The 22256-nt window shown below is 37.0% G+C and overlaps 1 long non-coding RNA gene across 2 annotated transcripts in view; it reads right to left on the bottom strand.

Annotated features, from left to right (window-relative positions):
- The window catches only part of LOC115899885, an 82765-nt gene that overhangs the window by 32160 nt on the left and 28349 nt on the right, over positions 1–22256 (bottom strand). Inside the window, exon 3 of one of the 2 annotated variants that reach the window (XR_004059469.1) lies at positions 16630–16699. The exons of the other annotated variant lie outside the window; for it this stretch is intronic. This is a non-coding gene — a long non-coding RNA (uncharacterized LOC115899885). The remainder of the gene's footprint in view (positions 1–16629; positions 16700–22256) is intronic. 2 annotated transcript variants of the gene reach the window in all.

Raw genomic sequence — 22256 nt, 5'->3', positions numbered from 1 at the left:
GTCATCAGTGTTGGCAAAAGCCTTGTAAGATACAGATCTAACCCCTTTTCTTCTTGCTTCCACCCCACACACATATCCCCAGGAAAAATTTGACAGAAGCAGTCTGGAAACTCTATCTAGAAATTCAATTCTAAGGTCTAAAGCATTCCAACTAACTAGAACACACATACACACACACACACAGAGTCTAAATTAGAGGTCTGCATTTGTATCTAAAGTATTTTAAGTGTTAGATAGAAAATTGGAAAAATACTGCTCTTTCTACCTCTCTGAAGTTATCAAAGAATTAATTCTTGCAGTTTCCTTGATTACTTGAGAACACTGTCCCTGCCTGAGGGTTCTGTTCTATAGTGACTCATTCATTCATTCATTGCCTTTATCTTTCTCTCAGTTCTTCCAGAAAGTAGAGACCAAGATAAGAATTTATGTGCAGATATGTTGTTTGGAAAGTGATCTCAGGAAACAGACAGGAAGACCAGGAAGGAGGCAAAGCCAATACAAGAGTGTCTTCTCAGATGGTTTGCCACTGTGGGAAACTGACTCAATCTCACAGGGTCCTTCTGATGAGCCACATAGAGTATACCCCAGAATTGTCCACTGGAGAAAGGGATCACTTATTTACCAGCTCTATCTCTCATTGGTCTAGGACTGTCCTTTTGAGTATTGACTGTCCTGTGCTTTCATATTGTTCATGAATGAATGGAAGACAGAGTTCTGCATCACAGTATTATAGAAGCCCAGAGGCTGATATCAAGAGACACATGATATAACAGAAGCAAGTTGCTGCCAGGTTATACCTGTGCAAAAATGGCTGCCACAGAAATGGCCAGAGTAAATGGTAAGCTGACAGATGTCCAATACATTCATTTAGTATCTATTGAGAGTGACACTACAAAGAAACTATGGAGAAACTAAACACAAATAGATCATTCCAATAATAAGTAATGTGTTAGGGACATAACAGGGACAAGAGAGGAAACAACCTTCAGCATACAAGTGTGTCTGCCATATATGCTCTTGGAGTTGGCTGTAAAATACCAGGTTAATGATGGAAAGGAATTAGAGAGGAACACAAACTAGTGGGAAGGATGTTTGCTGACAGCAAATAGAGTACCCAGTGGAGAAGCCTGGAATAGATCTACAAAGAGGGAAGGTGAGACCACAGCAGCAGGGCTGGGTTTGAATCACTGATGGAAGTCAGGAGAGGAAAGTAGAAGTAGCCCACATTCATAGGAGATATTAAAGAAAAACATGGAAAAAGGATTTTAAGAGATTCTGCTGTATATGAATTGAAATCACATTTGGTGTTTTCAAGAAACCATGGTAGAGAAAATGGTAAAAACATTTGGGTCTTTTTATTCAATTTTAATTTCGCAAATTTTTTTGGAGTGAATTTTTTGTTGTTATACTTTATGTTCTGGGGTACATGTGCACAACATGCAGGTTTGTTACATAGGTACACATGTGCCAGTTGGTTTGCTGCACCGATCAACTCATCATTTACATTAGGTATTTCTCCTAATGCTATCCTTCCCCCAGTACCCCCACCCCAACAGGCTCCTCCCTGTGTCCATGTGTTCTCATTGTTCAACTCCCACTTATGAGTGAGAACATGTGGTGTTTGGTTTTCTGTTCCTGTGTAAGTTTGCTGAGAATGATGGTTTCCAGCTTCATCCATGTCCCTGCAAAGGACATGAACTCATCCTTTTTTATGGCTGCATAGTATTCCATGGTGTATATGTGCCATATTTTCTTTAGCCAGTCTACTATTGATGGACATTTGGGTTGGTTCCAAGTCTTTGCTGTTGTGAATAGTGCCAAAACAAACATACATTTGCATGTGTCTTTATAGTAACATGATTTATAATGCTCTGGGTATATACCCAGTAATGAGATTGCTTGGTCAAATGGTATTTCTAGTTTTAGATTCTAGAGGAATTGCGACACTGTCTTCCACAATGGTTGAACTAATTTACACTCCCACCAACAGTGTAAAAGCATTCCTATTTCTCCACATCCTCCACAGCATCTGTTTCCTGACTTTTTAATGATTGCCATTCTAATTAGTGTGAGAGAGTATCTCACTGTGGTTTTGATTTGCATTTCTCTAATGACCAGTGATGATGAGAATTTTTTCATATGCCTGTTAGCTGCATAAATGTCTTCTTTGGAGAAGTGTCTGTTCATATTCTTTGCCTACTTTTTGATGGGGTTGTTTTTTCTTGTAAATTTATTTAAGTTCTTTGTAGATTCTGGATATTAGCCCTTTGTCAGATGGATAGATTGCAAAAATTTTCTCCCATTCTGTAGGTTGCCTGTTCACTCTGCTGATAGTTTCTTTTGCTCTGCAGAAGCTCTTTTTGTATTAATTTCTTTTTCCCATTATAACGCTGTAGAAGGAAGAGCCTTAAATTAAGGACAGGAAGAATGGGAATGAAATAATTAGACTAGATCTTAAGTCACCATTCTCATGATTCTACATTTGTCTCCTTTAAAAGTATTGTATTGACAACTGCAGTAGATGCTGTGTGTGTTGTCCAAATCCTCCTCTGGAAATGGAGCTTTTATTCCCCCACGTGCATGGATCACTGTCAGAAGGTGGCCTTCAGCTCTCCTTCTAGGGACTGGCTTGGCTCAGGGAGCCACCTCACACAGTCACACATCATGGTCACAGTGGCCTACATCCCGTGATTAATCAATGTGGGGTATAAAGTCCCAGGTCCATCACCCAATTAGGAACAATTCTCAAGGGTCATCCAGCTTCCAAACTCTGTAGGACTGGCTGAGTCCTCAGAGGAGATGGCATCACAACTCAACTTCTTCCACTGTTCATAACATCATAATTTGCTATTTATTGTACTAATGCATAAAATACATATTAATTTTCCTTAAAACTATTCTTTGATATTCTGCCTCAGTGTACTAAAATAAATGTTAATTTTTTGTAAAAGAAATAAAACTTTCTTCCTGTCTATCTTCCTTTCTATTTAGAATCACTTCATAGCTGAATGGATCTTCATCTGCTTTCAAAAGGAGGCCCCACTTCAACCAATCTTCCACTTCACTGCCTCCCATGCAGGCCACGCTCACTGCTGCTTTCAAACTCTTGTTCACTCAGTGTCTTTCCTTCAACCCATATTTCATTCTCAGTTTATTGAAATTCTGTTCATTCTTTTTGGCTCACTTCACATTCATCCCCCTTTGTAATTCCTTTTCTGACATCTATTTTCTTTGCTCTTTCTCTTCTCTGAAATTGTAAGTAGCCATTTCCTATGGTGTGCAAAAACACTCCCTCAACATGTTTTTGGATGTTACTTTCTTATGTGTATATTCAATACACATATGTGCCTATTCAAATAGATGGCAAAGTCTTGGAGCAGAAGCCAAGGTTGGTTTTTCTTTATACTCACTTTGTACTCACTTGGTATGCCACCATAGTGCTGGTTGGTAATTACCATCTATCATTTATTAAATATTTAGTTTTTGCCAGATACAGTGCTTAGCACTTTCCACACATTAACCCATTTAATTTTTACAAATACCTAGTGAGACATATGCTATTTTTTTTAAATTATTTTTTTATTGTTTTTTATTTTTGAGACGGAGTCTCGCTCTGTCGCCCGGGCTGGAGTGCAGTGGCCGGATCTCAGCTCACTGCAAGCTCCGCCTTCAGGGTTTACTCCATTCTCCTGCCTCAGCCTTCCCTGTAGCTGGGACTACAGGCGCCCGCCACCTCGCCCGGCTAGTTTTTTGTATTTTTTAGTAGAGACGGGGTTTCACCGTGTTAGCCAGGATGGTCTTGATCTCCTGACCTCGTGATCCGCCCGTCTCGGCCTCCCAAAGTACTGGGATTACAGGCTTGAGCCACCGCGCCCGGCCGACATATGCTATTATTATCCTTGTTTGCAGTTGAGATAACTGAGTCTTAGAGAGATCAAGAAATTGTTTAAGATCACACAGATGGAAATGGCAGAGACTGGTCTATCTCACTGCCATGGTTCTGAATTACTCTACCACATGCTCCCTATGCATTCAACAAGGTGTCACGAATCAACTTATCTAAATCTCAATCACAAAGTATGGGATTTGTTTGTGAGGGTCTAAAGAGTAAGATAAACCTTTAGTCCCATACGGTATATCATTTATTTTTTCAGTGTTTAGTAGCACCAATGAGAAATCAGCTGTAAACAGCATAATAGCTAATACATGACTCTTCACAATTGCTTCTTTGTACTAAAGTTGGCATAAAGTCATTCATTTACTCCCCAAATGTAATTTGACATCACTATGTAGAGTTTAGTCATCATGAGAACATCAAAATATTAGTCATGTCCCCCAAGAAGCTCACATTATAAATAAAGACACGATGGAGCTCGCAGGCATCTGTTATCTGCAGAGCTAAGATTTCCTAGGAGAGACATGATGCTGAAATCATGACTCATGCATTTAGAAATCACAAATGTAATTAAATTCATCAGCACTCTTTCACATTTGCTGTTTTGAGTATCAAACAGAGCTTACCAGAGAAGAAAATACAACAATCTGAAAAGAGAATTCAGAAACACATCATGCTTAAATTATCATACCTCAGTGGATCACGAGATCATGGAATTTGTGTCACTTCAGTCTATAAAACAGATCTTGCCCAGCTCTAAAATATAGTTTAAAGTAGTAATGGCCAGAAAAGATTGAGATCTCCATTTTACCATAAACGTTTATGTGAATTTGGCTCTCTCTGCATATTTTATTTTTTAAAAAATTAAATTACTACCAAAAACCAAACAAATAGTCCCTAAAGTGAAATCATGCTCATGTCATTGTCTAATGGGTAATTTACTGTACTAAATTGTCATTGGTTTGGAGGGGGGAAAAAACAACTAAAGAATTGAAGACAGCTCATGCTGCTTATCAGGTTCAATTTCCATGCAAATATTCTCTTTACCATGGTGTCACAATATCTTTAAATACATATAGATACAAGTAACAACATGCTTTCTGGTTTCTTTTTTTATTTTTATTTTTTGTTATACTTTAAGTTCTAGGGTACATGCACACAACATGCAGGTTTGTTACTTATGTACACATGTGCCATGTTGGTATGCTGCACCCATTAACATGTCATTTACATTAGGTATATCTCCTAATGCTATCCCTCCTCCCTCCCCTCACCCCATGACAGGCCCTGGTGTGTGATGTTCACCACCCTGTGTCCAAGTGTTCTCATTGTTCAATTCCCACCTATGAGTGGTAACATGTGGTGTTTGGTTTTCTGTCCTTGCGATAGTTTGCTCAGAATGATGCTTTCCACCTTCATCCATGTTCCTGTAAAGGACATGAACCCCCTCCTTTTTTATGGCTGTATAGTATTACATGGTGTATATGTGCCTCATTTTCTTAATACAGTCTATCACTGAGGGACATTTGGGTTAGTTCCAAGTCTTTGCTATTGTGACTAGTGCCTCAATAAACATATGTGTGCATGTGTCTTTATAGCAGCATGATTTATAAACCTTTGGGTATATACCCAGTAATGGGATGGCTAGGTCATACGGTATTTCTAGTTCTAGATCCTTGAGGAGTCGCCATACTGTTTTCCAAAATGGTTGAACCAATTTACAATCCCACCAACAGTGTAAAAGTGTTCCTATTTCTCCACATCCTCTCCAGCACCTGTTGTTTCCTGACTTTTTAATGATTGCCATTCTAACCGGTGTGAGATGGTATCTCATTGTGGTTTTGATTTGCATTTCTCTGATGGGGAGTGATGATGAGCATTTTTTCATGTGTCGGTTGGCTGCATAAATGTCTTCTTTTGAGAAGTATCTGTTCATATCCTTTGCCCACTTTTTGATGGAGTTGTTTGTTTTTTTCTTATAAATTTGTTTAAGTTCTTTGTAGATTCTGGATATCAGCCCTTTGTCAGATGGGTAGATTGCAAAAATTTTCTCCCATTCTGTAGGTTGCCTGTTCACTCTAACAGTAGTTTCTTTTGCTGTGCAGAAGCTCTTTAGTTTAATTAGATCCCATGTGTCAATTTTGGCTTTTGTTGCTATTGCTTTTGATGTTTTAGTCATGAAGTCCTTGCCCATGCCTATGTCCTGAATGGTATTGCCTAGGTTTTCTTCTAGTGTTGTTATGGTTTTAGGTATAACATTTAAGTCTTTAATCCATCTTGAATTAATTTTTATATTAGGTGTAAGGAAGGTATCCACTTTCAGCTTTCTACATATGGCTAGCCAGTTTTCCCAGAACCATTTATTAAATAGGAAATCCTTTCCCCCATTTCTTGTTTTTGTCATGTTTGTCAAAGATCAGATGGTTGTAGATGTATGGTGCTATTTCTGGGGGCTCTATTCTGTTCCATTGGTCTATATCTCTGTTTTCATACCAGTACCATGCTGTTTGGTTACTGTAGCCTTGTAGTATAGTTTGAAGTCAGGTAGTGTGATGCCTCTAGCTTTGTTCTTTTGGCTTAGGATTGTCTTGGTAATGCAGACTCTTTTTTGGATCCATATGAACTTTAAAGCAGTTTTTTCCAATTCTGTGAAGAAAGTTGTTGGTAGCCTGATGGGGATGGCACTGAATCTATAAGTTACCTTGGGCAGTATGGCGATTTTCATGAACGAATTCTTCCTATCCATGAGCATGGAATGTTCTTCCATTTGTTTGTGTCCTCTTTTATTTTGTTGAGGAGTGGTTTGTAGTTCTCCTTGAAGAGGTCCTTCACATCCCTTGTAAGTTGGATTCCTAGGTGTTTCATTCTCTTTGAAGCAATCGTGAATGGGAGTTCACTCATGATTTGGCTCTCTGTCTGTTATTGGTATATAGGAATGTTTGTGATTTTTGCAGATTGATTTTGTATCCTGAGACTTTGCTGAAGTTGCTTATCAGCTTAAGGGGATTTGGGATTGAGACGATGGGCTTTTCTAAATATACAATCATGTCACCTGCAAACAGGGACAATTTGACTTCTTCTTCCTAATTGAATACCCTTTATTTCTTTCTTTTGGCTGATTGCCCTGGTCAGAACTTCCAACACTATGTTAAATAGGAGTGGTGAGAGAGGGCATCGCTGTCTTGTGCCAGTTTTCAAAGGAAATGCTTCCAGTTTTTACCCATTCAGTATGATGTTGGCTGTGGGTTTGTCATAAATAGCTCATTATTTTGAGATACGTCCCATCAATACCTCGTTTATTGAGAGTTTTTAGCATAAAGGGCTGTTGAATTTTGTCAAAGGCCTTTTCTGCATCTGTTGAGATAATCATGTGGTTTTTGTCTTTGGTTCTGTTTATATGATGGATTACATTTATTGATTTGCATATGTTGAACCAGCTTTGCATCCCAGGGATGAAGCCCACTTGATCATGGTGGATAAGCTTTTTGATGTGCTGCTTAATTCGGTTTGCCAGTATTTTATTGAGGATTATTGTATTGGTGTTCATCAGGGATATCGGTCTAAAATTCTCCTTTTGTGTGTGTGTGTCTCTGCCAGGCTTTAGTATCAGGATGATGTCGACCTCATGAAATGAATTAGGGAGGATTCCCTCTTTTTCTATTGATTGGAATAGTTTCAGAAGGAATAGTACCAGCTCCTCTTTGTATCTCTGGTAGAATTTGGCTGTGAATCCGTCTGGTCCTGGACTCCTTTTTGTTGGTAGGCTATTAATTATTGCCTCATTTTCAGAATCTGTTATTAGTCTATTCAGGGATTCAACTTCTTCCTGGTTTAGTCTTAAGAGGGTGTATGTGTCCAGGAATTTATTCATTTCTTCTAGATTTTCTAGTTTATTTGTGTAGAGATGTTTACAGTATTTTCTCATGGTAGTTTGTATTTCTGTGGGATTTGTGCTGATATCCCCTTTATCATTTTTTATCGTGAGTTTTTGATTCTTCTCTTTTCTTCTTCATTAATCTTGCTAATGGTATATCAGTTTTGTGGATTTTTTAAAAAAACCAGGTCTTGGATTCATTGATTTTTTGAAGTGTTTTTTATGTCTCTATCTCCTCAGTTCTGCTCTGATCTTATTATTTCTTGCCTTCTGCTAGGTTTGAATGTGTTTGCTCTTGCTTCTCTAGTTCTTTTAATTGTGATGTTAGGGTGTCAATTTTAGATCTTTCCTGCTTTCTCTTGTAGGCATTCAGTGCTCTACACACTGCTTTCAGTGTGTCCCAGAGATTCTGGCATATTGTGTCTTTGTTCTCATTGGTTTCAAAGAACATCTTTATTTCTGCCTTCATTTTGTTATGTACCCAGTAGTCATTCAGGAGCAGGTTGTTCAGTTTCCATGTAGTTGAGCAGTTTTGATTGAGTTTCTTAGTCCTGAGTTCTAGTTTGATTGCACTGTGGTCTGAGAGACAGTTTGTTATAATTTCTGTTATTTTACATTTGCTGAGATATACTTTACTTCCAAGTATGAGGTCAATTTTAGAATAAGTGTGATGTGGTGCTGAGAAGAATGTATATTCTATTGATTTGGGGTGGAGAGTTCTGTAGATGTCTATTAGGTCTGCTTGTTGCAGAGCTGAGTTCAATTCCTGGATATCCTTTTTAACTTTCTGTCTTGTTGATCTGTCTAATGTTGACAGTGGAGTGTTAAAGTCTCCCATTATTATTGTATGGGAGTCTAAGTCTCTTTGTAAGTCTCTAAGGACTTGCTTTATGAATCTGGGTGCTCCTGTATTGGGTGCATATATATTTAGAATAGTTAGCTCTTCTTGTTGAATTGATCCTTTTAGCATTATGTAATGGCCGTCTTTGTTTCTTTTGATCTTTGTTGGTTTAAAGTCTGTTTTATCAGAGACTAGGATTGCAACCCTTGCTTTTTTTTTGTTTTCCATTTGCTTGGTAGATCTTCCTCCATGCCTTTATTTTGAGCCTAGGTGTGTCTCTGCACATGAGACAGGTCTCCTGAATACAGCACTCTGACGGGTCTTGACTATCCAATTTGCCAGTCTGTGTCTTTTAATTGGAGCATTTAGTCCATTTACATTTAAGGTTAATATTGTTATGTGTGAATTTGATCCTGTCATTATGATGTTAGCTGGTTATTTTGCTTATTAGTTGATGCAGTTTCTTCCTAGCATTGATGGTCTTTACAATTTGGCATGTTTTTGCAGTGGCTGGTACTGGTTTTTCCTTTCCCTGTTTAGTGCTTCCTTCAGGAGCTCTTGTAAGGCAGGCTTGGTGGTGACAAAATCAGCATTTGTTTGTCTGTAAAGGATTTTATTTCTGCTTCACTTATGAAGCTTAGTTTGGCTAGATATGAAATTCTGGGTTGAAAATTCTTTTCTTTAAGAATGTTGAATATTGACCCTCAATCTCTTCTGACTTGTAGAGTTTCTGATGAGAGATCAGCTGTTAGTCTGATGGGCTTCCCTTTGTGGGAAACTCGACCTTCTCTCTGGCTGCCTTACATTTTTTCCTTCATTTCAACTTTGGTGAATCTGACAATTATGTGTCTTGGAGTTGCTCTTCTCAAGGAGTTGCTTTGTGGCATTCTCTGTATTTCCTGAATTTGAATGTTGGCCTGCCTTGCTAGGTTGGGGAAGTTTTCCTGGATAATATCCTGAAGGGTGTTTTCCAACTTGGTTCCATTCTCCCCATCACTTTCAGATACATTAATCAGACCTAGATTTGGTCTTTTCACATAGTCCCATATTTCTTGGAGGCTTTGTTCATTTCTTTTTACTCTTTTCCTCTAAACTTCTCTTCTCACTTCATTTCATTCATTTGATCTTCAGTAACTGATACCCTTTCTTCCACTTGATCAAATTGGCTACTGAAGCTTGTGCATGCATTACATAGTCCTCATGCCGTGGTTTTCAGCTCCATTATGTCATTTAAGCTCTTCTCTATATGATTTGTTCTAGTTAGCCATCTGTCTAATCTTTTTTTCAAGTGTTTTAGCTTCTTTGCAATGGGTTCAAACATCCTCCTTTAGCTCGGAGAAATTTGTTATTAACAGTCATTTGAAGCCTTCTTCTCTCAACTCGTCAAAGTCATTCTGCATGCAGCTTTGTTCCATTGCTGGCAAGGAGCTGCATTCCTTTGGAAGAGAATAGGCACTCTGATTTTTAGAATTTTCAGCTTTTCTGCTCTGGTTTGTCCCCATCTTTGTGGTTTTATCTACCTTTGGTCTTTGATGATGGTGTCGTACAGATGTGGTTTTGGTGTGGATGTCCTTTCTGTTTGTTAGTTTTCCTTCTAACAGTCAGGACCCTCAACTGCAGGCCTGTTGGAGTTTGCTGGAGGTCCACTCCAGACCCTGTTTGCCTGGGTATCACCAGCAGAGGCTGCAGAAGAGCAAATATTGCAGAATGGCAAATGTTGCTATCTGATCCTTCTTCTGGACGCTTCATCTCAGAGGGACACCCAACTTTATGAGTTGTCAGTTCGCCCCTACTGTAGGGGGTCTCCCAGTTAGGCTACTCAGGGGTCAGGGAGCTACTTGAGAAGGCATCTGTATTTTCAGATCTCAAACTCTGTGCTGGGAGAAGCAATACTCTCTTCAAAGCTGTCAGGCAGGGATGTTTAAGTATGCAGAAGTTTCTGCTGCCTTTTGTTCAGCTATGCCCTGCCCCCAGAGGTGGAGTCTACAGAGGCAGGCAGGCCTCCTTGAGCTGCAGTGGGCTCCCCCCAGTTCGAGCTTCCTGGCCGCTTTACTTACCTACTCAAGCCTCAGTAATGGCGGATGCCCCTCCCTCAGCCTGGCTGCTGCCTTGCAGTTGGATCTCAGACTGCTGTGCTAGCAGTAAGTGAGGCTCCATGGGTGTTGGACCCTCCAAGCCAGGTGCATGATCTAATCTCCTAGTGTACCATTTGCTAAGGCCAGTGGAAATTGCAGTATTGGGGGGGAGTGTCCCGATTTTCCAGGTACCATCTGTCATGGCTTCCCTTTGCTAGGAAAGGAAATTCCCCAACCCCTTGCACTTCCTGGGTGAGGCAATGCCCCACCCTGCTCCATGGGCTGCACTACTGTCTGACAAGCCCCAGTGAGAAGAACTTGGTACCTCAGTTGGAAATGCAGAAATCACCAGTCTTCTGCGTCGCTCCCACTGGGAGCTGCAGATTGGAGATTTCCGGTTTCTAAAAAAATTTTTCTTCTTGTTATCCATGCCAACTATCAATGAAAAGAGAGTCCCAGGGTTTCACAAAGAAGTGGTAAGATACAATACATAAGACTACTCTGGAACTTTTGCTAATTGTGTCTGTTTGCTAGAAGGTCACATCTCTTGTCCAAACCAAGAATTGAAAGAATATCTGGTCCACTGATCCATCTTTTGTTGTGTCAGGGAAATATGCTTTAAATAACTCCTTTAGTGAAGAAAGATGTCCGATGTTTTTGTCCTTTATTTTATCTCTAACACTGTAATTTTCATCACAAGTAAATGAATTGAGAAATTCAAATAACTTATAGCTTCCACAATCAAGTCTTTTCAGCTGACTCATTTGTTTCATTTACCTCACTATGATCCTGTCATGACTGTGAAAACATTTTCAATTTTGCCTTCCAGTTGTTGATTGAGAGTGTTACACCCTGGGGGAAAAATGCCACATAATACAACTTTGTGAACTAATCTTTATTATTAACATAAACAATATATTCACACATCCAGATTTTTGGCCCCTTTCTTGGTTTCATATTATGGAGAAGGCTAGGCTCTTTCTCTCAGCTAATGCAGTAAACATCTCTACTCTGCAGTAAACTTCTAAAATCATTTCTGTTTTAGTTTACATTTGTCACAGAAGATACAGACAACTGCTTGATTGTTTTATGTTACCTTCTTCTTCCCATTAATTTACCATTTACCAACCTGTTTAATGCAAGAGCTCAGACTTGACTGATGCAAATCAATGACTTTTTAAACACTTTGTCCCTCTGGTGTTTTGTGTGTAATGGAGCAGGCGTATTAGGATATTTCCATATTGCAAAATCAAAAACTATGTTACCTTTCTAATCAAATAAAAGTGTACTTTTAGAATAAAAAAGTTAATTTTTTTTTAAAGAATGAAAGAAAAAAATGCATACTTGTACCCTATTTAATGTTTATCCCCAACAGAATTGCCTTCACAGGCAGGTATTTTGATGCTTCGAGACAGTCTTTCATTGCAGTCTCAGACACTGCAATGAATTAGCTCTAACCATTTGTTGGTTGTGTTATCACCATGCATGCTTCAGAGAGGAAGAGTCTAATTGGTTTATCTTAGGTTAACTTGCATTCACACCCTTGATGTGGCAGAGGGTAATAACTTTCCCCAAACACCTATTTTGTCTTTCTTCCTTTCTAAAACAGAACTCCAGAGGTTTAGCTGCATACAGGCTCTGCACCTAGAGTCTATATTTCCTTTGCAACCAGGTGCGAGCATGTGACTTAGTTCTAGTTAATAGGATGTGAACAAAAAGATGTTCACAACTGTCAGGTTCTCATAAAGATAAAGTCACCTTACCAGGACTTGTTTTTCCGAGTCCCATGTACAGAAATATGAACATGTGGAACAGGTTAGCTGTGTCCAGTGTTGTTACAGCAAGTGAAAACAGTAGCCTGGGGATGGCGGAGCAACAATATGGAAGGATCAGGATCCTAGAATGACTTTCTGTAGCAAAGCTGATCTGCCAACTTGAAATGGCAAGTACTATGAGAAAGAGAAATTAACTCCTACCTCATTTACTTTGAAGTTTCTTTGTTACATCTGGTTACCATAACTACTATGTCCCACATAAGGAGGATAAGGGCACCAGATTTGCTGACTGTTCTTAACGTGAGATAATCATTTCTTCAAAAGAATTAGAAACCAAGAACCACTCCCTAAAATGGAATTCATTCTGGGAAACTGAAACAATGAATCCAGTACAGCTTTCACAGGGTAATAAATATATTGTGCAGCTTTCATAGAAATAGGCAAGTCAAACCAATTGCTGTGTTTGCCCGAAGATTATTTTGAGGACTTTATCCATGATATCACTCACTTTTCCCTAAAGTGTCCCTTACAACATTTTGTTTACAATGAAATGCTCAGAGAAGTTTTTATTCCCCTGAGAAAGTGATCTGATTTTGATTTTGACCAAAAAACTATGTGCATGAAAATGTTTCCCCCTTCATTTTGTACCAAGAAGTTGAGAGTTGAATTTACAGTTCAGGTAACTCTTATATTGTTCCTTATGGTATGCAAAGTAGTGTCCTTTTTAAGTTTTGGTCTTGGATTTTTAACCTAATTTTTATTATTCTGGATTTTTACTTTTAAACTTTTATATTTTAGCATTTTATTTTACATGCTTTTATTGTCCCCAGATTCAACTACTAAAAAAGATTGGTGGACTATAAATAAATGAGAAAATAATTCAACAAACAGAATGTTCATAATTTTAAAAGATATACATTCAACTTTTTCTAATTTTTCAGGGAACTTATCTATATTTTATTAATCACTACCAAGTTCCCATCCTCTTTCCAAAGTTTCTATATGTTTTCTTGATTTTCTTCCCTGTCAATCTTTAATTATAGTCATTTAGCCTTATGTTAGGAGCGAAGTGGGATCCAGGTTTTGTGGGACCTAAAGCTTATATAACATTGGAGACTACTAAATGCATAGCTAGGACTGAAGTGAATATTTATGTAGAATGAGATATGAAATTATAATCACAAATACGTTAAAAAGAAATTAAAAAGAAACCATAACCACAAACACAATGAAATCTGTAGAAAATATTATTAAACTGCCTATAGTATGTTCATGCAAGTATATTTTCAAATTGTTGATAGCTATAAACAATATTGTGCTTGTTTTTTTCTCATTTAATACTCCATCATTATTTTCCCATGACATTTAGGATTTATTTTTAAATATAAATAATTTACTATTAAAAGATTTGAAATAAAAAGCCCCAAAACAAAACATGCTTGCAAGGATGAGGGGAAAAGAAAATGCTTATACATTGTTGGTGGGAATGTAAATCAGTATGACCTCTAGGGAAAATGGTATGAAAAGCTTTCAAAAAACTAAAAATAGAGCTACCATAGGATGCAGCAATCCCACTACTGGGTATCTATTCAAAGAAAAAGAAACCAATACATCAAAGGAATACCTGCGTTCACACGTTTATTGCAGCATTATTCACAATAGCAAAGATATGGAATTAAGTGCCCAGCAATAGACTACTAGATAAAGAAAATGTGGTACATATACAAAATGGAATACTATTTGGTTATAAAAAAGAATAAAATCACGTTATTTGCAGCAGTGTGGATGAAACTGGAAGCCATTATGTTAAGTGAAATAAGCGAGCCACAGAAAGACAAATACCTCATGTTCTCGTAAGTGGGAGTAAAAAAACGTGAACTCAGGGACCAAAAGAAATAACAGTAGATAACAAAGACTGAGAAGCATGGATGGGTGGGAGTGGGAACTGAAAAGAGGTTGGTTATGGGTACAAACATACAGTTAAATAGAAGAAATAAGTTCTAATGTTGGATAGCAGACTAGGGCGCCTATAGTTAGCAACAATATTATGTATATTTCTCAAAGCAACTAAAAAGAGCACTTTGAAATGATGCCAACACATAAAAATGATACTCAAGGTGATGGATACCCCAATTATCCAATTACATGCAAAGAATATGTGATTTTCTATCAGACATTCACATGCATTCCATAAATATGTAAATTATATGCCAATAAAAGAAAAAAGATTTGAAAATAAAATATAATTTTTATATGTTTAAAAATGAAATTCAATTTAAAAATTCATTAAAATTGAAAGCAAACTGAAATGAATACATCTGTGGATCAAATTTGTGATATAACTACACGCTAAAGATAAGTAGAGCTATTACAATCCCTACTAAATGGAACCAGAATTCCTTGAGAAAATGGCTAATTCTAGGTCTGGGGCAGAAAACATATAACATGAGTCTAGGATGTGCCACAAAAGAGAAAAATTTCAAGGACTGATGGAGTTGTATCAGTTGGTCATGGAAGCAAACATAAAGGATCTCCACTGATCAAAGATGAGAAAAAAAGAATAAAAATTAATGGAAGTAATTGATTGAAATCAATTAAATAAAGCAAATTTCTATGTTCATAATGATGAAGAGAGGAGAGAGATGGAGAGAGAGAAACAGGTCAAAATTTAAAACTCAGTAAACATCACTGGAAATAAGTAGAGTACCAAGTACTATTTACAGAATGGATAATTTAACATAACTGAACACTTATTGTGCCTTGAATATAAACTATAGTCCAAGAAAACCAAATAGTCATAGTTGATGAAAGAATGATATTCTTTATAAATTCCATCTAAAAAAAAATTAAGAAGCATAATAGAATTAGAAAATTACCCCCAATGCAGAAATTAAATCAGGAAACTATCATAAAGAAACGTAGACATCATATCAAAGATTAATATAAAATATTAAAATGGAGGGACCAGATTGTCACCACCTGAAATCACTGAGCAATCTCAGCATCACTAAATTGGGAACAACCAAATATTTCAGGCCTTTGATGTGATATCAGTTGAAGCATACAACACCATCTCTAAACATTCGTGGCAAAAATGTTGAGCCTAAATCTAATAAAAACTCTAGAAGTAATTTCCATTTAAAGAAAATATGGGAGGTGGAGGCACATGTTAACTCCATGAGGAACAAAGCAGACAAATTCAGAATGTGGAACATTCTACAGAGCAACTATTTTTGTTTCTGTAACAAGTAAATTGTACAAAAGAGGAAAAAAGAGATGAGTGGAAAGTGGGCTAAATTTCAGTTGGTATAAGGGCTGTGTCAAGTGTAACGTGTGATCTTATTTGGATACTGTTTGAAGCAAACTAACTGTTAAAAAGGCACTTTTTATAATTGAGAAAATTTACTTATGGACATTATCTCAAATAATTATTTTTATTTTCCTATAAATGATCGTTGCATTGCCATTGTATAAAAATGCAATTGTTTTACTTGTATAATGGAGGATGTAGGGATAAAAGAACATGATGTATAGAAATCACTTTTAAATACTTCAGTAGAGAAGAAAAGGAGACTAGATGAAGCAAATTAATGTTAAATTTAATTGATAAGTATATGAAAGTTCATTGATTATATATGAAAAATTTATAAGTCTGGCTTAAAATGCCATGAGACCAAATGTTTTAAAATAAATGGTTATTTTGGTATTCAAACAATACATTCTTACTGTACATAATATTAAAGTAAAAATAAAATTAAAATCCCCTGAAATCTGTTCATGGAGAAATTACTATTGTTGGCAACTGGATTTAATATTTATATGAATAAAATATTACAAAATAAAAATGAAGTTTTTAACTTGCTAGTATCCATTAAATCAATATCATCACATATATATACAATATGAAATTATCACCCCCAAAAGAACTATTAAGAAAATGCTTATCTAAAATGCTGAATTACCATTACATATACACTATGCTATGATAATTTCCATTGTTATGATTTCTTTCTAATTGGTCTTGAGGTCTCTCTATTGAGAGAGGCCTAAAGCCAAGATAAACAGGAGAGCCCTGACAGGGGAAAGTTAAGTTCAAGTGTGTGTTTCAGGTGAGGCACAATGAAGAAGTAAAACCAAAGTGCATGAAACAGAGCAAATTTATTACTCACTGGCCCCAGAGTGATTCAGTGTGCCAACAAGAGGCTGACTGGGAGATATGGAGGTGGCAGGGAGCTGGAGCTGTGGAAGTAGAGGAAGACATGGAGGGAGAGAGAGGAGAGAGAGAGAGGAGAGAGAGAGAGGAGAGAGAGAGAGAGAGAGAGAGAGAGAGAGAGAGAGATTCCTTTATTAAGGTCCAGGGTGTTATCCCTTAGGCTTTCCCATGGGAATTGTGGATTAGCTAGTTTAAGGAAAATATTTATTTATTTATTTTTGAGACAGCATCTTGCTCTGTCGCCCAGGTTGGAGTGCAGTGGCCTGACCTCGGCTCACTGCAACCTCCATTTCCCGGGTTCAAGCAATTCTCCTGCCTCAAACTCCCGAGTAGCTGGGATTACAGGCACGTGCCACCACGCCTGGCTAATTTTTGTATTTTTAGTAGAGATGGGGTTACAGCATGTTGGCCAGGCTGGTCTCGAAGTCCTGACCTCAGATTATCCACCTGCCTCACCCTCCCAAAAGTGCTGGGATTACAGGCGTGAGCCACCGTGTGCGGCCGCGGAGAACTTATTGACATGACTCTAGAGTTGACCATTAGGTTTTATCGTGGTCAGGGGCTGTGAAATGTTTTGGGTTTTGAATCACTGAGATGAGGAACAATGGGCTATATCACAAACAGCTGCATAGGAAGGAGGACGTTTTAACTAAGCCAAAGGTGACAGGGCACAACTGGGTTCAAACAACTTAGATCAGCCCTAAAAATAGATACTGAGGCAGCAAGTATATGAAACAAATTTATGACACATCACCTAGTGGTTAATAGAATAAACACTCTCTGCAATGTCTGTTTTTGAATTTATCTTTAGCATATACATTAGTTTGCCTAACTCATATGTCCTTGATTATTTTTCTTTGTCCACTATTGTGACTTTTGATAGAAATGGCTTTCAAATATAAATGAATTCAACAAATATTTATTGAATGCTTACTGTGTGCCAGGTATAGGGGTGGCAGGATGCGCTGATAAATTAGATATGGTTGCAGTCCACAAGGAGTGAGAATCTGTTAAAGCTTGTGGATATAATAAATTTAAAATCTACAATAAAATATGACATGTGATCTAGCAGATGTTTACTGGAGGTGATACAGGGCATAGAAGAGGGAGCAATTGACTTTCCCTGGCAAAGTAAAATGAAAAACAAAACCCTTCAATTAGCAGGGATGTTTTATGCCGAACTTTAAAAGATGATTGAGGTTTGGGGTGGGAGTCATAGTGAAATGTCGCCCAAATCAAAGTGAAGACGGTAGAGGCAACAAAGGCGGGTTGACATAAAGTCAAGTTGCAAGGTAAGCACAGTGCCAGGCAGTTCAAGATGACTGTAGGGTAGTGAAGGGAATGAGGGGAGTGGGCATGGAAAAGGAGGTTGTGGGACATTTATAGAGGCAAGACTAGCAGATAGGCACAGCCAGATCTAGAATAGAATACAAAAGTTAGACTAAAACTTTTTATTGTTACAAATTTACACATGATAGTAAGACACAAAAAGGCTAACTTAAAAGTATTTTCTCAGGCTCTTCATATATATTTTATTTTTTCCCATCTTTAAACTTTAGATACTAGAGGATTTTACTTTCAATCCGTAGTAAGAGGGCAGTAATTTAAAAAGACATTCAAGTAAAGAGAGTACATTTGGACAACCCAATAAATGCATGCATGAGATTGCCTGGTGTTCTGTAATGAGAGTTCTGGAGGCTTGCAGGGCTGTGTCCGTTGGCAGCAACTAAGGAACTAGCAGACAGTGTTACAGGCAAAGCAAGCTTGAAGGAACTCACTTCTAAGTCTCATGATGGGTTTTGGACATGTTGATTTTGTTATAAAACTGAATAGTTTTATTCCTTTTTCAAAACATTTTTAAGTTCAGGGGTACATGTGGAGGTTTGCTATATAGGTAAATTTCAGGTCATGGGTAAATTGCATGTCATGTTTAGTGTACAGATTATTTTGTCACCCAGGTAATAAGCATATCTGAGAGGGAGTTTTTCCATCCTCCCCCTCCCCCAACCTTCCACCCTCAAGTAGGCCCCAGTGTCTGTTGTTCCCTTCTTGATGTCTGTGTGTACCCACTGTGTAGCTTCCACTTATAAGTGAGAACAAGCAATATTTGATATTCTTTTTCTGCATAATTTCACTTAGGATAGTGGCCCTCAGTTCCATCCATGGTGCTGCAAATAATATAATTTTATTTATTTATTTTTTTTATGGCTGGCTGCTTAGTATTTCATGGACACATACACACACACCCCCATGGGATATGTGTGTGTGTGTGTGTGTGTGTGTGTATATATATATATATATACACGTATATATACATATATACACATATATATACGTGTATATATATATATACATATATATGTTCTAATTGGTCTTGAGGTGTCTTTATTGAGAGAAGACTAAAGTCAAGATAAACATGCACACATACACACATACACACCACAGAATACTAAGCAACCATAATATGTGGCTTTATTTTCTTTATCCAACCAATTGTTGATGGCCGCTAGGTTGGTTCTATGACTTTGTTATTGTGAATAACGCTGCCCTAAACATACTAGTGCAGATGTCTTTTTGACAGAATAATCTCTATTTTTAGTGGGGGTGAATACCCAGTACTGAGGCTGCTGGGGTGAAGGGTAGTTCTATTTTTAGTTCTTTGAGAAATCTCCATACTGTTTTCCATGAGATTTGAACTAATTTATATTTCCACCAATAGTATATAAGCATTCCTTTTTCTCTGCCACCTTGCTAGCATCTGTATATTTTGACTTTTTAATAATAGCCATTCTGACTGGTGAGAGTTGGCATCTCACTGTGGTTTTGATTTGCATTTCTCTAATGATCAGTGATGTTAAGCTTTTTTGCATATGCTTGTTGACCATGTGCATGTCTTCTTTTGAGAAGTGTCTGTTCATGTCTTTTGCCCACTTTTTAATGGGGTTGCTTTTGCTTGTAAATTTGTTTAAATTCCTTACAGATTCTGGATGTTAGACCTTTGTCAGATGCATAGTTTGCAAATATTTGCTCCCATTCCGTAGGCTATTTACTCTGTTGATAGCTTCTTTTGCTGTGCAGAAGTTCTTTAGCTCAATTAGCTCCCAATTGTCAATTTTTGTTTTTGTAAAACTGTTATTCTGTCTAAAATCAGTTATTTGAAGAAAGAATTAGAGTACATCAAAAGGTATAATTCACTTGACAAGTCTAAAATTACAAAATGTTTGCCTTTTATTTTATTGCTTCTACACTGTTTTCTTCTTTGAAAAATGAGATGGTCTATTATTTACTCGGTATAGCATTCCAAAGGCTCAAAGACGCAAACTGGGCATCAGATCAACTTCAGTTTCTCTTTATGTTTCTAGAAGGTCAATTTCTTAGTCTCATAACAAATCATCTCAGTAAATCCTGGCATTTTTTCTACCTCCATTTTTGGAGTTAGAGATGGTATATTAAACATGTAGAAGTTTTGTTTATTTAGCACATAATTTTTTACAGTTTCAACTTTATAGAATATTTTCTATCTCTTGCTCTTTGAAAGAAGAAATCTTTTTGTTCCAAGTTGATAAAATGTTAGTTCTAGCTTTTTCCTTTGTTTTAGCTTATGAAAAATATCAAACAAATTTCATAGGTCATCCGTTTTGATGACATATAGATATCTCATTGCTAGAGATGAAACAATATTCCTGTAAAACTAAAGCATATATTATAGAAAAAATGGAAGGCAAAGTTTCTTGGCCTCAAATACTTAGAAGTATAGCTTTACACTGGAACTACTCCATGCTTTTAGATGAGTATGATTACGCTGTCACATAAACAATCCATATGGATTCTTTTGTACCAGCAATTGTAAAATAAATTGTTGTCAAATATTTTCATATGCCCTCTTAATATGAAAAATAATCAGAGATCACGTATTTCTGAAATAGTAACATTGGAGAAGGTAAACTATGTGAAGGAAAACAAGTGGAAAAATATACTACAAAGCAATTTTCATAGCGCAAAGAAGCCTTCAATGATATCCAGTTATATATATGAGTGAAATTTCTCCCCTATAGAAGTTTCATAGAAGTTTCCAAAGTTCTAGAAGTTTAAGTACAGAAAATGCCTTTTTTAACCTTTAAAGACAGTTGAATCTTCAGGCAAGACAGTGAACATTATGAAAAAACCAAGGACAATTGAGATTTTTTTATCCTTTTGTGAACCTGGCACTCAGAAAATAGAGAAATTTGTCAAACCTCCAGCATACTATTTGAAGAGGCACCTATGCAACAATTAGAAATAAACACAAGAATGAGTGGCAGCTGTGACAGACATTCTGAAACTTTGTCTCACAAAATATACCTCAAAGTCTGAGTGCAGCATCTATCTGGAAAATCATAATATTTTAAATAAAGACAAAGATATTGATGCTGTGTCCTTTGTGACATGCACATGTTCATGTGTACACGTGCCTGTGTGCACACACACATAAAGATGTTCTCCTTACCATTTTTCATGCTGCTTTTCTGTACCAGCAAAAGTGAGCTTTGCTCAACATTATGGGAAGCATTCCAAAGGAAAACTCTTAGAACTGATGCATGAAAAAGAAAAACCCACGTGTTACTAGGATACCAAAGTCCTTTATCTTCTGACATTCAACAGTAAATTGGAAGCAAGTTGAAGACTCACTCATAATGCAAGAAAGCAGCTTGAAAGACAAGCTGCTTCCATAGACATTTTATTACACACTGGCTTAAAGAACATTGCCCACATTTAATGCACTGGTAGACCTTGCTGTAAAGTAAGAGACTCACTAAGACCTGGATTAGAAACAATAGAGAAATTTAATTTGAAAGAACTGCAGAGGGATGTGTCATACTGCCAAAGCAAAATAGATCTGTGCCTGCGCTTTCACAGTGCAAGGCTTAAGCTGAGTTAAATGAGAAAAGTATTTGAATATGTTCAAAAGCTTGGAAGTGATTTTCATACTTTACATGTGCAGTGTTACTGTACCTATCAGGGGGAGATATAGTATAAGAATATAATTATTAAATTACCTTTCAGACTTGACTTCCCTGTCCTAAATAATACTATTTCCTTTAACATTCCCACAGTTCTTATGCTCACCCATTTCTGAACACCTTATTTTTATTTCCTAGACTTTTCCATCTTCTCTACCTCGATTTGCTGCACTGAAATAATTTGGTCAAATGGCTTTGTAACATAGCAATTGGTATTTAAATGTGTGAAAGTTGTACAGATCTGTCATACCAATTTTCATATAATGTATTGACATATACATAAATTTTAATATTTTCTACTGATGGTAGCATTTATGTAAGGCATCTAGGGAATTTCTACATGATTAATTAGAGCCTCAGTACAGTATTAGTTGAGATTCATTGAGACTTAGATTTAGTGGTTGTCTTGTTACTGTAGTAAGGTGTTATAATATGTAAGAGCAATTTAAATATACATTTTCTGCAATACTTCAAAGATAGTTATCACATGCACTGAAACTGAATCACTTAGTGTCCTTTTCTTTTCAGAGAAATAAGAAAATGTATTGTGGGAGATTTTAGCCATAAGAGTACATTCAGTTAT

This window comes from Rhinopithecus roxellana, chromosome 10, assembly GCF_007565055.1.
Source record: "Rhinopithecus roxellana isolate Shanxi Qingling chromosome 10, ASM756505v1, whole genome shotgun sequence".
NCBI lineage: Eukaryota > Metazoa > Chordata > Mammalia > Primates > Cercopithecidae > Rhinopithecus > Rhinopithecus roxellana.
The sequence above is the reverse complement of the archived record's forward strand: the minus strand, read 5'-3'. Positions and strand labels throughout refer to the sequence as shown.